Raw genomic sequence first — 17,162 nt, forward strand, 5'->3', positions numbered from 1 at the left:
GGTTTTTCCCACGCTTCTTCAGTTTGTTAGGATTCCTGTTATGTACAAGCAATAAAACATTAGAGACCAGTTCCTTGTCTCAGCGTGGTTCCTGGCTGTTAGGACAGGTGCCCCTAGATTGGCACATATAACACCTTTGCTGTGCGAGCTGCATTGGGTACCAGTTTGCTTCCAGGTCCAATTCAAGATGTTGGTTATCACCTTTAAAGCCCTACATGGCATGGGGCCAGGTTACCTGAGGGACTGCCTCTTCCCCATTACATCAACCCATCCCACCTGATTGTGCAGAGAGGGCATGTTGTGGACCCCGTGGATAAGAGAATTCCATCTGGCGGAGTCCAGGAGGCGGGCCTTCTCTGCAGTGGTGCCCGCCCTCTGGAACATGCTGCCCCCGGAGGTGAGGTTAACCCCATCGTTCCTGGCCTTCCGGAGGAACCTGAAGACTTGGCTCTGCCACCTGGCTTGGGGCGGGGAGGGGAGTAGTTATGCTTGGGGATGGCTAGTGCCTTAGAGCGCTCCTCACACACATGGACTGAATTAGACCTTCTGCCACTTGGATTTTATTCTTATTTTTATATTTATTGTTAATTGTAATTACATTTTAGATATTGTATTTATATTTTATAATTGTTTTAATTGACTACTTTTATTGTAAACCGCCCAGAGTCCCTCTGGTGGGAGGAGATGGGCGGTGATAAATTTGATAAGTAAATAAATAAATAATTTGTTGCTGGAAAGCAGGCAGACAGGCATGAAGGAACCTGGAAATAAACATATATTTAGTTCAATAGTGTGATACAACCTATCACAAGTGTATGTTCCAGGAGAGAGCTAGCCAAAAGAACAGAAAAAGGGAGTCACTGGGTTCACACACTGCACTAAGCCATTAAATGGTTTGTTTAATTTTGGCGAGGCTTGTGTTGGTTGGGTATATCAAGTCCTGGCTTGTAAATTATGGTTGATTATGAACCCAGCCAGTAGTTACTGCAACCTTTCCCAGCCTGGTGATATTCATATTGGTTGGGCTTCAATTCTCAACCTCTCTAGCTAGCATCTGGAGCCTAATATATCTAGAGATTTGCTTGAAGAAGTCTGATTTAAGGGGTTTCACACGAAAGAGATTTTATTCCACAATTCCACTATATGTCCATTATTCTTTCCTGTAATTTCCCCCACCCTGGTATTCTTCAGATGTATTCGGCTAGAACACCCAACATGCCCAACCAGCATAGCTATACTGGCTGGGGATTATGAGATCTGTAGTCCTTGCTCAAGACCTCTCATCACAAGGTTGGGAAAGGATGGGCTAAGTGGGACTAACAGTGGTTCTCACACAGGGATCTTTCAAATTACCTGCAATATAATGTTTAAACTGGAGATGCTAGGAATGAAACTGGGAGTCATCTTCATGTAAAGCACATACTTTTCCACTGAGCTATGATTTTTTTTTCCAGTTAGCTATGGTACAAAGAAGGTATTGTAATGCAAGATGCTCAGTTCTCAAAATCCTTCTATGGAGGGTTTTCAAATTCTCAGAATCCTTTATGGAGGCATCTTGACATGATGAGCAGCTGAAACTGCTTCTATTTCTGCCTTTCAGTCAGACTCCTCTCCTGAAGTATGTCAGACATTGCTGGGAATACAAAAAAAAAAAAAAACTTCTTTGGGGAAATTAAGTTGTATGATGTAGCTGCATGATTTCTCCCTTGCTTTGACTTACACGTCTGCCTCAGAATGCTAACTGGGAATCCTGCCATCCATCTTGTTTTTTCAAACAGATTGTTTTTTTACTTGCCTCAAAATTTGTAACATGAATAAGTTTTAATCTGATACTGAGTTAATCTTAGGTTGTTCTTAAATTACCCAATAAATACTGAAAAAAAATATCTTGGAGTTGGTGGACAAGCCAATATAAAATTAAAAAAAGGACCACTCTAATATAATTTAGGATTGCAAGGTTCATGAAGCTCTGAGTGAAATAAAGAAATATGTTCCTGCTCAAGGTTCATTAGAGGGAGGAATGAGTCTGTCTTCATGACCTACGATCATAAAACTGAAATTTTAGAGAGGTTCAGATGTAGGCATATCACTATTCCCAACCTGTTCTGGATCTCAGGGTTCCATGTAATAAAAACTGGTTTGTGTAATGCAAGATACAGATCACAAGTTTTGGATATGGCAGATTGAAAAGACTGAGTTGTCCCATGCTAAAGACGTAAGAAGAAAAGGAATATAATTTAAGTAATTTGGATACCAACTTTTTGATTAAGCAGGCCACTTATAAGAATGAAAGTTTATGATATTAACAATAGCCACATAACTTTAAACAGGAAGATTTAGAACAACCATTAGGAGTTCCAACGGAAAATCCTTAGAACCCATGCTGAAACAAATCTGCTTCCACAAAACAATTAAAAAAGAAAAGAAAAAGAAAACAGGATTATAATCTCATGTATTTAGCTAAGAATATATCACTTTATGGATTTCTTTTCCCCACATAACAGGGCAATTCTAATGTTTACTCAGTAGTGAGGTCTTCCAATTTCAATTCATGTGTCTATCTATTTGGGATTGTAGTGTCGCTTTGCTGAGAATAAGTGGATATTAAATATTTAGAAAGTGGCCACTAACTTGAGAATGAAATAACACGAGAAAAGTCCAACTTGTCACTTCCAGGTTTAATAATGTAATAATTTATTCTACAATTAAGGGGCAGCCTTCTTATATCGGGTCAACCTATTTGTAGCCTTTCTTTCAACACAATTAAGACACCTGAGATCCAGAGAGATTTACAGTGCTTCTCAAATCTGAGGCCCCTTTGCTATAAAACAATAACAAATTGTGATACATTAAAACAAAAGAGGCCCTTGACCTCAAAAACTATAAAATATTTTTGAATAGTTTTAAATAAAAGGAAAAAAATCATTTAAGTCTCAGGCCAGCTTTGAGCTTAAGACCAAATAGATAAACAAATGCTTCAGCAGGTGGTGGCAGTTGGCTGACCTTGCCCAGGCTTGGAAATTAAATAGGGTTGGGCTTGGTTAGTACTTGGAAGGGAGACCTCCAGGGAATATGAGGGCTGTAAGCTACTTTCCATTAAACTCTCCATCCATTAAACTCTAACAACTGGTTGTCATAAGAAAAGGAGATCCAGGAAGTTGTGGTTTTGAGTTTGGTAGTAATAGCAGAGAAGGAATGTTTAACTTGTTCCTTACTTACTGTGCATCTACTCTAGAACATAGATGCGTAGAGACAATTGTTTTCCCCTGGGATCTGGAGAGAGAAAACAGCCCAAAGTGATTCGGAGCAGAGATGTAGTGGAAAGGAGACAATGTGGTTTCCCTCCTCCCCAGCGTTCCAATCTGCTTTGTTCTGACATCATCCTTATTTATTTTTAAAGTTATTTTCCCCATGTTAAAGGAAGTTGTCGATTTAAGACCCTTGATCACATAAGTAGCATTTAGTAATGTGATAATGGAAGAAATGTGGGGCTTCTGCCATGACCCAGACCCCATCTTACCTTACTCTCTCCTGATATGTCTTTAGAACTAATCCATTATTTTTTAAGAACACATTTATTGATTAGACCATTCAGACTGTCAATAATGTCCCCATCCCAGTTCCTGTTCAAGTCAGAATCTGTCCACCTTTAATGTCTGTGCAGCAGGAGATTATCTTTTACAGTGCTGAGATGATAGTGAATAGAAGATACTAACCACAATTCTTGGAAATCATCCCCATTATCAAATGCCAGACACACCCATATTACATCAATTGCAATGGTTCAGCCTCATTTCACTCTATGCCCCAACTCATAGTTCATCCAGTTAGGATGAAAAACGGTGGAATTGACCTGACCTGACCCTTTTCAATTTTACCCCTCTCTTCCTCAATGTGAGTGGAAAAACAAATTGGGATTTGGCTCCTTAGCAACGTTTGCTGAGACATAGAGTTTAAAAGCAGCACATGAAACCCGACTTATTTGCAAACACATGACTAAAAGTTCTGATCTGCATAGCCTGGAAAGCAGTTCTAGCTGGTCTGTGTTGAAGGCTGCTTGCCATTCATTCATATTCCAGGGATTTTGGCTTAAGGTAACCAGCAGATCAGGTCCAGGTGGCTTTTACTAAGAGAGAAGTACTTCATAAACATTCACCTTAATGGAATCAAATGCAACATCTTTCAGTTCAGAGGTGGGGAACCGGTGATCTTCCAGGTGGCCCCATGCTGCTAAAACCAGACAGAGCTGGAGACATGCAGCATCAGGGAGTGGGGGGGTGGGCACAAGTTCCCCACTCCTGCTTGGTTCATCTAATGAAACATCCATCCTTCCTGTGTAATAGACCATAGATTCGAAGGCAGGGCAACCCTTTGGAAATGGAGGCAAAAAGGGGCTTCGAAGTGCCTGGGGCTCTCCCATAACCCTTGTGTGCAACTCCTTCAAATAGTGGCATCTTTTCCCGGGATTGCCTGGGTCCCCTCTGCCTCCTTTGCATAAGCCAGGGAAAAGGTGTGCTTGGTTAAGGAGTTGCAGATGGGTGCTATGTGTATCTCTCATGCCCTCCAAAGCCTTCAAATTGAGAGTGGGCACATTTGCAGTTGGGAGAGCATGCCACATCCGATGAATTTGCTGTCATAGGAAACCTTGCCTGAGCACCACATGGCTGTCATGGAGGAGGTGGGGGTGGGGGTGTCCACTCACAAACTATCATTGACTCAAACTGCTTACATATTTCCCTCCCACCCCTTTAGCTCCACATTCAGACACTCCCTTCCACCTTCCTTTTTTTCTTTTTTCGTTTCCTGGGCAGACAGAACAAATCCAAACAAGACTGCAGCAACCCATTATTTTATGTTCTAAGAAATGCCTCCACAATTGAGAGGCATTCCTTATGCTGGTCTATGACTGTAATAAAGATTTGATTGAGAAGCATCCCTCCAGGTAAAGCTGTTGGCAGAAGCTAGCATTTCATTTTGCAGCATGTCGGGGTCCCGGTTTTTAAATTAGAAGAATTTAAAAAATAGTAAGGTTTGGTTGGCACCAGGGAAAGTATCCAAGGGGCTTTTGTAGGTAAGGATGCCAAGTTGCCTCCCTCTGTGCTAGAATAGATGACTTCAAGGAAATTGGAAACAGTTAACATAGAGAGCCAGTTTGGTGTAGTCTGGAGTAGTGGTTAAGGCATCAGGCTAGAAACCGGGAGACCATGAGTTCTGGTCCTGCCTGAGGCACAAAGCCAGCTGGGTGACCTTGGGCCAGTCACTCTCTCTCAGCCCTAGGAAGCAGGCAATGGCAAACCACTTCTGAAAAACCTTGCCAAGAAACTGCAGGGACTTGTCCAGGCAGTTTCTGAGAGAATTGGACAGATTGAATGGATTACCAAAAAAACACAAAAAAACCCACAGAAAAGGACGTTTCTGTAAGCAATTTAAAAACTAACATTTATTGTGCATAGGGAAATGGTTCCTCAGATCCGTGAAGCTTATTTGGGTATTTGTGTGTATATGTATGTGTGTGCACACATTATACACACACACATGTGTATGAGCCAGTTTGATGTAGTTTTTAAAGGTGCTGCACTAGAAGCTGAGAGACTGTGGCTTCTAATCTTCCCTAAGGATAGAAGTAGGCTGGGTGAGTCTGGGCCAGTTATTCTCTCTTAGCCCTAGAACAGGAAGTTAAAAAAGGCTATATATCAACCTACACTGGACCAGTCAGTAATGAAGAGGCCTTCATCCTGCAGCAGTGGATTGATTAGGCCTGGTAATCTCACACACACACCCACACACACACACACACACACAGGCATGATTATAGATCTATATCACTATATGTTCACCTCTCTGGAAACTGTTAACATAAGCACTTGATAAGGTGCTGAGAGGTTATTATTCTTTGGGACTCCATGCCTTATGAAGACTTTCCTGGAAAGATATTGGAAAACCTGCAAAGGTTGTAAAGAAGAGCAATGGAAAATATTGATTAATCATAAAACCTACTATATTATGAGACAGTGGAAGAACAGAGTAAACAGCTTATCAAAAGAAGGTCAAAAGGAGATCCATTAATTGCTCATGAGTTAAAAACAAGATATCAGTTAGAATATCCCATTTACAGAACAAAGGACAGGAGCAGTCTCTTAAGGGCATTTATCACATTTTATTTATATCATTTATATCATTTATCAACTGAGGTGGGGTGGCCTACAAGATTTATGCCGCTATGTCCGCCTTTCCCAACCTGCTGCATCCCAGATTGTTGGATGACAACTCCCAGAATGGAGATGCTACAACAGTGACATCTCCAGGGGGGCCAGCTGTCAATGACATCACAATGGTGGGTGCAGCTGGGCAATTGAAGCCCTGCTGCTTTTTAACATGTGTCTCATGCATCACATATAAAACCAGACAGGGTGCTTCAATCGCCTGGTTGTGTCTGACATTTGGATGTTGTTGATTCCACCTCCCCTCCATGGACACCCTTGATTTCCAGACAATAAGACGTCTAAGCACTATGAGTTGAGAATGATTGGCCTGCTCATGGTCATCAACAGTAAATTATTATTTGAACCTGGCTTATCTCAGGTTCTGGATGGTTTTATGCATTATGTTAAGCCATGATTTGTTTTAACCATAGCTTATTGGGCAATCCACAGTGGTTTGGTTGACACTCAAACAACAAAGCACATTATGACTTAGTGCAAGACATGAACCCATACTTCACATGTCCAATACGGAGTTTTCCCTGAATGTTAACAATTTATGCCCAAAGGAATCCTGATCTCCAGAGTTCATGCTGATGAAGAAACTGCAGTGAGCAGAGCCAGGAGAAATGGTGTAGTATTGCAAGCAAGGCTAAGGTGCCCCCCACTGCTCCTTTTCATTGCTCATTTGCCATTTATGCTCATCCCTTGCAAGACATTCACAATACATTTGTGTGCTCCATTTTGCTTCTGCAGAATAAATGTTGCATCCTTCCCAAGAGGCTGGCACTTTTTATTCATCAATGATTTAATTCCCAGACACATAATTTAAAGGACCTTTGGGCTAATTCGGCACAGAAGAGGAAATAAATATAAAACATTAATAGAGTGATTACACATTTATGAGGCAGAGCACCACTATGTTACCTGCTGTAATCAGTATTACTGTTAAAATTGCTATGGACTTATAAGTTGCAAAAATGTCTATTTAATGCTTCTTAGAATTTGAAATCAAGGGAACTGAAATGCTAGTACAAAGATCTGTGTTCCTTGATGTGTGGAAACAATTGGGCTTGGGTTATACATAAATATATGTACTTGATTGAAACAAATATGGAAAAATAGTGCAACTATGTAGAATTAAACCCATGTCAACCCATTGATTACAATCAGTTTATTCTTATTCTGTTGAAGCCCAGAAAAAAGCACCCACTAGATCTTTTAACAGCCAGTTATTCATAAATCTGCATCCTAAAAAAATAGCCCACAATATTAGTTGGATGTTTGAATTCAGCAGGAATCCTTGTTAGAGAATGTGTTCCTAAGTATACAGAGAACGCTAAAAGAATGTTAATTAAGTAGTGGAAGGTCTATTTAAATACATATACATATACATATACATATACATATACATATACATATACATACATACATACATACATACATACATATATATGATTGTTTTGGGCACAGAGTAGGGGCTTAGTTCAGCTATCAGTCAATGCTAACAGATATTCATTATATTTGAGGTAAAGGTTTGATTTAAAAATAAATATACAGGATTGGAAAGATTGAACCAAGCAGCTGCTTGAAGCACAAAAGGGGAAATTCTGTTTTGTTGCTTAAATATGGGAGACCATTTAACTGGTGATAGGCTAGATGAGAAAGTGATACAGGGACCATTCCCCTGGTGTCATTACTTGTCCTAGTGGTCAAAACAGTTCATTGGTGCAAAAAGGGGTTGCCATCTCCAACAAGTTCACTCTCCATCATTTTTAAGAAATTACTCCTAGAATAACCAAATGAAACCACTGATGACTCTTAATGATAACAATACTTTGGTGTCAGTCCAAAACAGGAAGTTTGTAGACTACAGGAAAAATGGCATGACAATTCGCATGATAATCTGAGTGGAAACAGATGGGAAATTGGCATGTCCCCAGGATGCAAAGAAGCAAACTAGTGCTTCCTTCAGTGGAGGCATTAGTGTTTATGTGCACAGCCACAAATATTTTCAATGGACAATTCTTTTCCATCACAGAAACTTTTTGATGCAATCCTATGGTATTTAGGAAAGAGTTCCTGGATTTTGTGGCTGTTCATTTGTGATCAGGAGAGGTGACTGCCCCCAGAATCCCCCATCCCTTACCCACCAATGATCTGATCATCGTAAGGAGGAAAATGGAGAGACTGAATCAAGTGAAACCTTGGATCTTCAGAACACTAAACCATCTCTTTCTCTCAACACAGCTTGTTGTGGGAAAGAACAAGACAGCTTTGGCAGAATGAAAAGGAAACAAATTGCTTCTCTCTAATTCCTTAGACACTGTTTGGGCATGTTTCACATACGGATTTCCCCACGACAAACTTCTCACCTGAATCCTGGAGGACTGCTTTCACAGAAATGGTTCTTATTAAAATAAATATTAATTTATTAACTTCTTCTGCTGGTATTCTGATACAAGTTGCCTGGGAAAAAAACTTGTGTCCATCTTTAAGGTGCATTAAGAAAAGCTATTTTGAATCAGTAGCAGCATCCACATTTTCTGATCATCTGGTAATTACCAAATTATATAATGTCACTGTATTTAGAAACATAGCTTTTTAGATATTGGGCTAAAAAGCTACAACTGCATGACATGAGTGGATTTGCAACAAGATTTCCCTTCATTTTTCCCTCCCATTCCCACTGTGCCTGGCTCAAAGTTCTTTAGAAAATCCTAAACCCTCTAGACTTAGGGCATACTTGTGGATACAAATGGTTTCTGTGTATGTGTATGTAGGTTTTAATAATTGTTCTTGGGCAGAACTGTGTCTCCAGATGAATGACTCATATAGATTCATAGAATCATAAAGTTGGAAGGTGTCATTTAGGCCACTGGGTCCAATGCTCTGCTCAATGTAGGAATCCAAGTTAAAGCATTCTAGATAGATGGCTGTCTACCCTGGCTTGGACACAGTCAAAGAAGATACCAACTGACTCAATTGGAAACACTCTGGTGACCTACTTCATATTACCTGCTGGAATATTTTATGTTATAGTATAGCATGTTGCTCAAACCTGGTCAGATTGTGGTGGGTAGAGCACTTTTACCACAATCTGTAACAATGGTTGGTTCTGGTTAGTGTGCTTTAATTATAGTTCAGTGTGTCCTTTGAGCTATCCTACAATTCATCAGCCACTAGTCCTCCAAGAAAACTACACAGGATGCAGGGTTTCACCCCCAAAGTGGGAATCAGGGAGCTGTAAAGAATCTGTGGGTGTAGAAGGCAGAAGGAATAGCCTTGAGGGACAGAAGGAAGAGCTGCTGTCAAGACAAAGGTCAGATAAAAGAGGACTGAGTCTGGGGCAGGAATATAATACGAATAAATCTCTCAGACAAGCCCCTCCCTGGTTCTCACAGAGTTAAAGGGAGGGAGGGGGGACAGTCCATTCAGACTTGCAAGATTCTGTTACTATAGCTTTACAATAAAAGTAGTGCTGACCGATATGACTTTGGATTCCTAGTCTGATCTAACTTGAAAGGCTGACAGTGGGGAAATACTGAGCCTTCCCCACTCTAATATGGCACGTCTTTGGTGCCACTCAGACAGGCTCTTTGTTGTTGTATAAAAGAAAGCAACAATCCAAAACCCAGAAATGTCAGCTGGCTAGGCACCAGATATATTGCAGTGGCTGAAGAGGAAGGGATGGTAAATCACAGCCAGGCACTTTGGCTCATGCCGATTGCTGAGCCAATTCCCATGACTGGTACTTGACTCAGAATTACTGCTAAGCAGTACATACTGTTTTCTGAAAGTGGTCAATATATTTATGTATCACTGATCTTGACTGAGAATAGGCTAGCCTTTCTACCCTTGGCAGCCTCTACATATGTTGCGTGTCATGGATGGGAATTCTGGGATTGGAGTATAACACAGATGGAGGTTGGTTCTGGAGATGTTGGGATATCCTTTGCGGCAATATAGCTATAATTATGCTCTGAAAATAACCAGTTGTGATGTGTTTAATTTTACATCTCTTTTTTTAGTCAACAGCTTGTCTAAAAAGCAGCTTGTAATTTATTCTGATGGAGACAACCTCATAAACATCTCTACGATTTCAAATACATGTGATTCTTTTCTTTCTCCTTTTTTTAGTTTCCAATGTTCTTCTATTGAATTTAAATCTTAAATTTGAATGTTTAAACAAAGTATTTTTCAAAGTCACAGTGATTAACTTCGTTTGAGTACAAAAAGGCTTCAAAGAGAAGTAATAAAAGTTATTGAATTAATGATTCTGTGCAAATGAAGGATAAAATGAGACCAGCAGTAGATCAAACATTGTAACTATATTGGAGGATCATTGATTGATCTTTTTCACTTGTTTACAGAAGTTTGTTGTTTTGGCAAAAGTATGGCATTTCAGTGTGCGATGGGTAAATGAATGACAGTTGTGAAAGCTAAAAAAATGCAGCATTTCACAAACCAAGTCAAAATTACCCCATATACCATCAGTTATTGAGTGTCATCAAGCAGATTATACTGGTAGCCTGGAGCATATTTCATTATCTTGATGAATAGTCATTTCTATGCTAGAAATTTGCAAGAGGGACACTACATAAAATTAAAAGCTAATTAACATCTTAGAGCATTATATTAACCCCCAAATGTTGATGCCTGGTGGGGATGACAAAGTTGTGCTGAAGCCTTGCCCTATCCTGGCAAAGTGGAATGGTTCTCCAGGTAGGTGCTATGGCTAGTTATCAACCCCATTGGCAGCAAACTTAGGCTGGAGTGGGCATACTATTGGCAGACTTCCACAGCTTCCAGATGAGCTTGTTCAGGGTTTGCTACTATAGAGATAGCTTGGGTGACCAAAGCCAACTGCTCTGCAGTGGTGTTGAGTGGGCTCCAGGAAAACTGGCTCCTGGGGCCCCCACCAGGATTAGATTTAGGCATAAACTAAACAGGTTACAGCTTAGGGCCTCACAGTCTGAAGGCGCCTCTGAATATTTCAGATTTTGTATTCATTTGTTACAGTTTTATTATAATTTCATATAAGGAAATCTCTGTAAATTAAGCTAGCCTGTATGGGTCACATGACCTTCATTAAGATATGCTTTGTTTCTACATGACTTCACACCCTCCATTCAAAAAGAGGGCCTTTCCCTATCCCATTATGGATTTGTTATGTCTTGGTGGCATTCTTAAACCAGTTTGGTTGTTATGCAGCCTTATTGTCATGAGCACTGATGGTGAGCAGGAGGGGGCCCCTATCCAGGGGGGAAAACGCATACGTAGTAGCGAGAATTTGAGCCGCCATTCAAAGAGACACAGAACAGATCCGCCTTGACTTTTGGGGTTTATCTGTCTGGGTTTTCCCACGCTTCTTCAGTTTGGTAGGATTTTCTGTCTACTGTAGCAGTAATAAAACACTAGAGACTTATTCCTCATCTCGGCGTGGCTCCTGCTTGTCAGGACACTTATTCTCTGTTACCACTTACCAAACAGAGCCTTCCCCATAGCTTAAGGCTTCACCAACTCTAAATCTGGCCCTGGGCCACACCCTTAACATGCCTTAAGTACTTTTTTTAACTGGCTGGTGATGATCAAAACCTCATCTTCCTCACAACCAATGACCTGTCACTGTCATGCCTATCTGAGATCCTCAAAATGGAACATACAGCTGTGGCTTGTATGGTACCACTGCGATCCTGAGAAGGCATGAAACTAAGGAAGCATCTGAAATAAATGTAAATAAATACATTTGTGCCTTCAAGTCAGCCTTAACTCTTTAGTGACTGCCAGTACAAGTCCTTGCAGGTTTTTTGGTAACATTTTTGGAAGTAGTTTGCCATTGCCTTCTTCATTGCCTTCTTTCTAGGGCCAAGAGAAGATTGGTCCAAAGTCACGTAGCTGGCTTTGTGCCTAAGGTGGAACTAGGTCTCACAGTCCCCCTCTTTCTAGTCAGGTCCATTTAATCACTACACCAAAGTGGCTTTCTAAAACAAGAATAATACCTTTAATTGCTAGTATCTTGCACTGGATACAAACTTTGCATTGGTTCAGAACTAGCTCTAGATGTGTGTGTGATTACACAGTTTCAGCTGACTTGGTGCCAGGTGTATTTGAAACCAGAATAAAGCCAGCATTTCCTTTATAGTGCTGTGGCTCTGGGACAAATGGATGGTCAGTTTTTCTCATTGGTACAAACGTTTGAGTTAACCTACCTTCCAACTAGTGTCCTCCTCTCCCCTTGCTGATTCTTTTACCTTTGGGGACTTAAAGAGCAAAGGAATGGTGGAATGGCGACACCGTTTTCTGCATTCTCTTTGGTTAGCTGGAGCACTGATTGTGTTCAGTCAGTGTTTTTGATGTTGGCCAAAGTGACGATGATCACAGGTCAGCTTCAGACTTTCAAAAGTGACTGGGGAAATGGAAATGCTGTGGTGTGGGTGCAGCCTCTGTGATACCTGCATGTTCACTGTCAAGGGAATCCAAAATCTGACTTACAGAATTCCCCACTGCAAGATGGAAAGAGTTAAACGTACGTTTGCCTTCTGCCACTCTATTGTATGATGATAACTTGAGATTTGTGATGAAAATAACCACAAATTGCAAAAATTGGAAATAAAGACATCAGTTGGAATGAGGAGAGGGGAACTATGTGTCAGAGAGGGAAACCTGACACTGGAATGCCTTTAGCATGTTCATTCACAGGAGACCAACTTGCAGGGCCATCCAAGATAGCCAGGGTATATCACAGAGAATAGGCAGAGAAGATAATCAGAGATCTGAGTTCCTTTATAAAGCTAAATAGCTACTGGGAAGGGGAGAGTCAATACTGAAAAGAAAGAACCTTAATGGGTTATAAAAGCTTTGGAATGAATCCACAGGCTCTCAATTTGCTAATGTCTCTGTGGCTTTTAGCATTTTACTAAATAATTGTTTGGGCAAAGAGATACCGTTTAACAGCCTCAAACAACAAGTTAGTCCTGTGAGAAATAAGCCAAGTTGATTTGAATGACATTATTTATAGTATGTCGTTCACATGATACCAAGGCACTGACATGAAATACCTCTATTGAATTCATCAGTAATTAATAAACTGACTCTTCATTATCCTCCTGTATTTCATCTCTGTTTATGGCCAATTCAGTCCCTGTGCTCTGGGCAGAGTATGTAATTCTCTCCATCCATCCACCCATCCCCTTAAAATTCAGTCAAATGAACAAACAAGACTTATCTGAGTCATAAAAGCGGAGACAAACAGAAGTCCCAGCATTCAAAAACAAAAGGAGGGGAAGATCTACTAGTAACAACATTTTATCAATGCACAATATGTATGAATTTCGTAAATCTCCATTTTATTTACGTGGTATCAGTTTGTCTTGTTTGTATGCTGAAATGCATAAAGCTCACTGTTAAACCGTTGCTTTTTCACACTCTAACGTTACGTTTGCAATTTTATCCCCTTCTTTTGTATTCTGGGCCTTCTGCTCCCCTTTCTTTCTTCACTGCAAGCAACTATCTGTGTACTCACACATTCTTACCTTGCTCAGATAGCAAGAAGAGAAATCTGCAGAGGGAGGTTGCAGAGTGTTGTGGATCAGCCAGTTCTGGACCAGAATAACCAGAGTTTATTTGCATCTTCTATTGGTGTGGTCAAAGAGAGACACAACTCAGGAAGATAATGATGCTGCGGATAAATTAGCCTCAAAGCACCTGGGATTGGGTGCTGCTTGTAGATGTTTGTGTACAAAGGGCCAACAATACAATAATTTCAGTGCTGATGTAGAAGTTGAGCTAATGATATGAAAACATGTCCCCAACACTTCAAAGGATATGAAAACTAACTACATGCTGCACCTTACTCTTGCAGAGTGCTGGAAAGCATTTGACCCAGAGAGACCAGAAAAAGCACACACCAGGCATTTGTATAAAAATAAATTTATTTACAGAAAGCGCAAAAACATATTTACAGGCTTGTGCATTCACACATGCTCTCAGAGAAGAAGGGAGCTGCTCACTCAGCTGCAAGGCTAAAAGCTAAAACAAAAAGTCCTGCAAGCTGCCTTCCCCTCAGGCAATGCAACTATTCACACCTAAACTGAGGACAATTAAATTTGACCTCTTCACTCAATGCTTAAGGAAGTACTTAATTACCATGGTAGCCAAGAGCAGAAAAGAAATGTCAACACTTACAACTTCTCACTGCTTGGAGAATGCAGTCCCTACGAATAGAATGAGTGTAGCATCAACCACAGGTAGACTGTGAATTGGGGATGTATCATGGGCTTGTTAGTAACATATGGCTGCGAGAGCTGGACCATAAGGAAGGCTGAGCGAAGGAAGATCGATGCTTTTGAACTGTGGTGTTGGAGGAAAATTCTGAGAGTGCCTTGGACTGCAAGAAGATCAAACCAGTCCATCCTCCAGGAAATAAAGCCAGACTGCTCACTTGAGGGAATGATATTAAAGGCAAAACTGAAATACTTTGGCCACATAATGAGAAGACAGGACACCCTGGAGAAGATGCTGATGCTAGGGAGAGTGGAAGGCAAAAGGAAGAGGGGCCGACCAAGGGCAAGATGGATGGATGATATTCTAGAGGTGACGGACTCGTCCCTGGGGGAGCTGGGGGTGTTGACGACCGACAGGAAGCTCTGGCGTGGGCTGGTCCATGAAGTCACGAAGAGTCGGAAGCGACTAAACGAATAAACAACAACAAACATGGGCTTGTATTATGACTTCCTTTTTTCTTCCTCACTACTCTTCTTGCATTAAGAAACTACTTCCTGCCCTTGATTTGTAGTACCATTGGTTTGTCATCATTTCTCTGCTGAGAAAATTATAGTTATCAGGAATTGTCTCCAAATTATGAATTCAAAGCAATGTGACTTCTAAGTCACTGAATCATTATTTGTAGAAAGGCCTCCTATTGTAAATGTTATAGTAGGCTGTATAGTAGCATTGCATGTGGGCCTGACTCATTCCAGAACCCCGGTCTTTCTTAACAGAGAGAGAATAGGTTATGTCATCATAATTTGGATTGGATCCAGATTTAATTATAGTAGACCCACTGAAATCAGTTAACTTAAAACAACTGAAAACTTGATCACATCTGTATCCAATCCTACAATTGCACTGCATGTTTTTTTCTCCCTTTAATATGCTACAGCTACATTAGACTGGAGTCTGTTACTTATGGTGACACTCTGTGCAGCATTAGCAAGAAAGGAAGAACACTATATACCTATTACATGCAATATTATATGTGGGAAGCTTAAATATGTGAACATCTCAATCTCAGCCTACAACTACCCAGAATCTTGAAAAAGAATTACAGGTGAGTACATTTTCTTCTTGTGGTTCTCAAGTAACCACATCTACCATTTATATGTGGCTATTTGGCTTTGCTCTGAGGCTTTTGTATCTATATTACTTTGAAACCAGAGCATTACATCACACATTTCTATAGCAAGGAATCCATCCTGTGTTACATGCCCTATGGGGGTGTGCCAGGAACAGATTTTTAATCTCTTTACCCAGCAATGGCTTCTCCCTTTCTGACTCACATTGCATCAGTTTTCATGCAGCCTGCATATCCCTGTTAATTTACCAGTGCAAATATTTAAGCATAATGGTTGCACTCATGTCTTGCTTGTGGGCTTCTGGTGCAGCAGGCATTTGATTGATCCCTGAGAGAACAGAACGCATGCTATTTTTTTTCTTTTAGTGCCTTTAAGTGCCATTGTCTTCTTCCTAGGGCTGGCAAAGAGTGACCGGCTCTCATGCTAAATTATTACACTGGTCTAAACACACATAAGAGCAACCAGATATGTAAGGAGCTCAAAGAAGTTGCCAAATGATCTTTCACTTTCAAAACAACAGGGATTGTGCATGCCTAAACAAATGGTGCATGGATGTCCTAACAACCAGGAAACACACTGAGACAAGGAACTGGTCTCTAATATTTATTGCTAGTACTTAACAGGAATCCTAACAAACTGAAGAAGCGTGGGGAAAACCCAGACATATAACCCCCAAGGGTTAAGGCGGTCCCGATCTGTGTCTCTTTGAATGGCTGAACAGTTCCTCAGTGCTACGCATGCGCTTGACAGTCTGGATGGGAGCCCCCTGCTCGCCATCCTTACTCATGACATCGGACCTCTCCCCCACCCGATTTATACCCCAACTTTAGTGAAGTTCTTTTTTTCTAAAAAAGTGAAGGCTGCCAGTGTGGACTGGCTGAGTTAGGATTCTGTCATGAAACTGTTATTTAGAAAAGCAAAAAGCTGTAGTATCCTTATTTTGGTGAGAGAAATATTATCTGTGTGTATGGTATAAAAACTGTACCCAGAAGCAGGAGAGATGTGAAAAGGCCCCTTGTTTTTCATCACGATGTACTTATAGAGATGTTTTACCATTTTCTTCTCTTTCCATGCACACTGCTAAAATGTGTTTTTAAAAAAGAGGAAATGCATTCTCCCTCCTCCCAAAGATTTCAGTTTTTAAATTATACATATAGATGCAACATTGGAAATTAGTACCATTTAATGCTAATTAAATGCATGATGCACCTTGCCGTTTTGAAGAGGAGGAGATTGAAGTTAGGTGTGTGCCTGCTTAAACTGTTAGGATTTCCAGGCCCTTGTTCTTTCTCATGATCCTTTAACCTTGAACTGAATGTGGGCTGAACTGCCATTGAAAAGTAACACCATGCTCCCCTTCTATGAAGAACGTGTTTGAATATTAATACATTTCTAAAATGCTGTCACATAGTAGACAGTATAGTTATCTTGAAGTTGGCTTAATCAGTGTGCTGTTTGCCTATTTTTTAGAATTTCTTTGACAATACTTTCCTCGAAATACAATTTTATCCAGACTTTATATCCACTAGATGCACCCACTACAGGTAGTCCTTGTTTAGCAACCACAATTGGGGCTGGCAACTTGGTCATGAAGCAAAGTGGTCAC

This window comes from Candoia aspera, chromosome 3 (assembly GCF_035149785.1).
Source record: "Candoia aspera isolate rCanAsp1 chromosome 3, rCanAsp1.hap2, whole genome shotgun sequence".
Classification (NCBI taxonomy): domain Eukaryota; kingdom Metazoa; phylum Chordata; class Lepidosauria; order Squamata; family Boidae; genus Candoia; species Candoia aspera.